Raw genomic sequence first — 4450 nt, 5'->3', positions numbered from 1 at the left:
TCCCCGGGAGGAAGAGGAGGAAGAGGAGGAGGAGAGCCCCCCGGGGGCAGAGCCGGAACGCCGGGAACAGCAGCCCCCGCCCAAGGACGGCCCCCGGGAACGCCGCGCCTCCTGAGGAAGGCAGACGGACGGAGACCAGGTAGCGCCCGCCGCCCTCCTCCCTCTCTCTCTCCAGGCCCCCGGAGCCCCAGGGACCGCTTCCTCATCCCTGCCTCAAGCCCTGGCATCCCTCCCTCCTCCTCCCTTCCCTTCCACCCGCGCCTGCCTTTGCTCGCCTCTTCCTCTGTGGGGAGCTGATGAACCCCTTCTGCTTCCCTCAAGGCCCGAGGAAGGGCTGCCGCCAGGTGCTATCCCCTCAGTCGCCCAGCCAGGGAAGGGAGGCCCCGCCCTCCCTCCACGGCGCTTGCTCGCCTCCTCCTCGTGGGGCTCCGGACCCACTTCTGCCCCTGAGGAAGGGCTGCTGCCAAGGGCCTCTCACTCCCTCCCTCCCTGCCTCTTCTGAGGCCCCGGACAGAGCCCCAGCCGGGCGAATGGAGCCCTGCCTCCTCAGGGGAACATCTCCTCCATCCCCTGCCTCAAGCCCTGGCATCCTTCCCTCCTTCCACCGCACCTTCCCTCCTCCTCCTCCTCCTCTGTGGGGTCTGAGGACCCCCTTCTGCTCCCCCCAGGCCCGAGGAAGGGCGCTCCAAGGGCCTCTCCCTCAGGCGCCCAGCCATGGGAAGGGAGGCCCTGAGCCCCATGAAACCTCTCTTCTAGGCCCCCCTCCTTCTCCCTCCTCCACCGCGCCTTGTCTCCCTCCTCTCTCCTATGAGGGGCTGAGGACCCCCTTCTGCTACCCCCCAGGCCCGAGGAAAGGGTTGCTCCCAAGGGGCCTCCTCCCCCTTCAGGCGCCCAGCCAGGGGAAGGGAGGCCAGTTACCTCCCTACACGGAGCCTCTGGCCTTGCCTCGACCTCCTTCCTCTGTGGGCTCAGGAGACCCCCCCTTCCTGCCCCTGAGGAAGGGCTGCTGCCAAGGGCCTCTCCCTCCCCTCCCTCCCTGCCCTCTTCTGAGGCCCCTGGACAGGCCCCAGCCGGGCGAAGTGAGGCCCCTGCCTCCTCAGGACCTCTTCCTCCATCCCCTGAGCAAGCCCGCATCCTACCTCCCTCCACCGCACCTTGCCTCTCATCCTCCCATTTTTTTTTTTTTTTTTTCCACCACCCTACCTTCTTTCTCGGGGCTGAGGACCCCCTTCTGCTCCCCCTCAAGGCCCGAGGAAGGGCTGTTCCCAAGGGCCTCTCCCCCTCAGGCGCCCAGCCAGGGGGAAGGGAGGCCCCTGAGCCCCAGGACCTCTCTTCTAGGCCCCCTCCTTCTCCCTCCCTCCACCGCGCCTTGCCTCCTCCTCCTCCTCCTCTGTGGGGCTCAGGACCCCCTTCTGCCCCTGAGGAAGGGCTGCTGCCAAGGGCCTCTCCCTCCCTCCCAGACCCCCAACCAGGGGGAAGGGAGGCCCCTGAGCCCCAGGACCTCTCCTCCATCCCCTGCTCAAGCCCTGGCATCCCTCCTCCTCCTCTGAGGGGCTCTGTGGCCATGTTCTGGGAGGGTTTCTGCCTGACGTTTCCCTGGCATCTGTGGCTGGCATCTTCAGGGAAGGCTTCTGCCATAGAAACGCTTCTAGAGAAAACAGGGCCACAGAGACCCCAAAACCCACAAAAAACTAGAAATCTGAAGTATTTAGAAAATACCTGACTACTGAGTCCCTGCAAAGGGAGGCCTTGAGCCTGGCAAGTCTCCTGGTTGGTCTCCCTTTTGGGAGGTTGCCAGCTTGAAGGACATTGGCCCAAAATGAGTGTCTTGAAAATAGCCCCAGAATATTCAAGACCCCCGTTGCCCTGCTTCCTTCTTCCTGCCCTTTCAAAGCAGCTCTCCCCAACCTGGATCCCACTAGATGTGTTGGACTACCTCTCCCATCATTCCCACCCAGCAGGGCTCCAGGCTAGAGAAGGGTGTTCCACCACTTGCTCTCTTTGCTATACAGAGGTGTGTTTGTGAAGTTGACTTGCAAATCTGGCCTATCCAGGGCTTCTGCTGCCTAACCCAGAGGGAGCAGACTGAGGGTGGAGGAATATTGCTCTGTCAGGCACCTCAGCAAAACTAAGGGAGATTGCTGGTTCCCTTAGATTTCCTGAGACTGAGAGAGAATGGGATCCTTACAGCCCACCCTTTTGCAATCTGAAGGGGATAACTGGTGAAAGAAGGGCTATGCAGGGAAAGGTGGTCATTGCCAGGGAGGTGGGGAGCCAAGATCCACATGTAGAGGTGTCCTAGTTCAGTGTTCCTCAGTGCAACTGGCTCTTAATGCTCACAGAGTTATACTGGTGCAAAGAAAATCTATTTATCCAATAAAAAACCAAAAAAAGATGATCCAAACATCCACTTCCTGCCAGATAGCCTTAACCCGACTGGCTCTTCCATGTACACTTTTAGTCTGATCTAGTGGGATGTTTTCTCTAAAAATGGAAGTGGTGTAGGAGAGAAGGGCCTCTTCTAACTGTAAGCAGTTAAGGAAGAGTCCCAGCCAGATTGTTGCTGCTACCTGTCTTCAGGGTTACAGTGTCCCTCTCCTGTGGTTTTCTTGCCCAGGTTGCTCAGAAGAGGTTTGACAATGCCTTTAGAGTCTGAGAGAGTTTGACGCCCAAGGGCACCCAGTGGTTTTCATAGCAGGGGTTTGAACCTTGGTCTCCTGGAGTCTTAGTTCAACACTCAAATCACTAACACATCTTGGCTCAGCAAACTTAAGCAATCCTGAATGGGCTTATGAAGGAGTAAATCTCATCAAGCCCAAGGAAACTACTTCTGTATAAGAACATGCAGGATTGCCCTGCAAACCATTGTTGAAAAACTCTAGTGCAGGAGCAAGCAATGTAGGGTCCTCTGGATGTTAGATTGCAACTCCCATCAGCCCCAATTGGCATAGCCCATAATGTGGGGGATGGGAATTGCAGTCCTACAATACCTTGGACACAAGTTGGCCATCTAGCAGCTGCCTTGTTGCAGAAAGCTTTGGACAACTTTGAATGCTGTCCATTATCCTCTTTGAGAAGTAAGGGAAAGTTTAGGCATTTGTCCCCTGGCCTGCAGGGATTCTAAGGTCAGCCATACCCTTTCCCTATCAGAGTATGACTGCAGTACCCAACATCCCCAGCCACCATAGTCAAAGACCCATTTCTGCAAAGCCAGGAGGCCTCACTACCTAATGCTGTTAAGAATAACGTTGCCACTCTCAGCCTTTCTGATAACATGAAGCTGTCTACAAAATAGCAGCCACAATTCTGGTTCTTCATTTCTGATGTAGGTTGTGCACCATGCTTTGAAGAAAAGCATTATGTGCAACCTACAACACAAGTCAAGAACAAGAACTGTGGATTCTCTCTCTCTTTTTTTTTTAACAGAAAACTTCATTTGATAAGAACATGTAAGTGCAGTTAATAATTTTCTTTGAAGAAAATGTGCTCACTTTTTTATGTCCTATGTTTTCCTCTTTCTTTAGAATCTGGATGGCAAACAAGATCAAGTGCCTTGGACTGAGATTTGCAATGGAACAGGGTACCAATGAAGGAAAGCAAGACAGGGTGCCAGAAGTTTGCAGAGTTTCATCAAATCTGAAGTGGCTGAGCAGAATAGCCAAGTTTTCACTGAAAGGCATTTACTGACCAAAGAGACTTAGAAAACATGCAGTCTGGCTAACTGAAAACAAGACCAGCTTGCAAACTACTATTTCATTTTCTATTTATAAAGATGCAAAGACTGCTCTACTCCTCTAGATGGGGAAAAACAGTTTAAGTTATTTGTAGGATCTGTCTTTTGTATTTATTTTTGATGACTGCTTTTAAAGGAAGCATCTGTCTTTATATTGCCTTTTTTTTTTTTGCTTTGATGTGGCCATTCCAAATAAATTATGTGAAATGTTCACTTTATTTTACCAAATGTCTGATGTGAATCTCTCCATAATTACTGTGCTGAGTAGTACTCTCAGACCTGTGACACAGCAACAAAATGTGCTAATCTGGACAGCAGTCTGCTAGGAGGAAGGTTGGAGGCATGTTACACTAATCAGCACTTGGCACAGAAGACTGACTTGATCCAAATGTGCAAGGAGAAATGGGTTTCCCTCTTTGTTCCTGGTCTCCTCATGCAAAAAGGAAACTGGAGGGGCACCCCGCCACCCCGTTTGTAATTACATGCTGTGCATTTGTGTGTGTTTCATTAACTTGCTAGTTTTGGATTCCAAGTAAAAGCTTTATTCCAGCCTAAATCTCATGAAGGCACTAAATCCTGTCTGATCTTGGAAGGTTAACAGGGGTGTTTATCACACTATACTCTTATAGTGCTACTATTCCACTTTGACTGCTCTAGCTGCCTCCTGTTGCATTCTGGGATTTGCAGTTTTAAGGAGGGGTATTTAGAATTCTCAGG

At 52.7% G+C, this 4450-nt stretch overlaps 1 protein-coding gene and 1 long non-coding RNA gene across 2 annotated transcripts in view; both read left to right on the top strand.

Moving 5' to 3' along the window:
* LOC121919987 lies at positions 1-3956 on the top strand. The gene is made up of 2 exons (XR_006101615.1): positions 1-139; positions 3525-3956. It is a non-coding gene; the product is annotated as an uncharacterized LOC121919987 (long non-coding RNA).
* Positions 1-4450, top strand: part of OSBPL5 (oxysterol binding protein like 5) — a 358346-nt gene that overhangs the window by 118038 nt on the left and 235858 nt on the right. The gene's annotated exons all lie outside the window — the stretch shown is intronic.

This window comes from Sceloporus undulatus, chromosome 1 (assembly GCF_019175285.1).
Source record: "Sceloporus undulatus isolate JIND9_A2432 ecotype Alabama chromosome 1, SceUnd_v1.1, whole genome shotgun sequence".
NCBI lineage: Eukaryota > Metazoa > Chordata > Lepidosauria > Squamata > Phrynosomatidae > Sceloporus > Sceloporus undulatus.
Note: the sequence above shows the minus strand (reverse complement) of the source record. Positions and strands in the feature narration are given on the sequence as shown.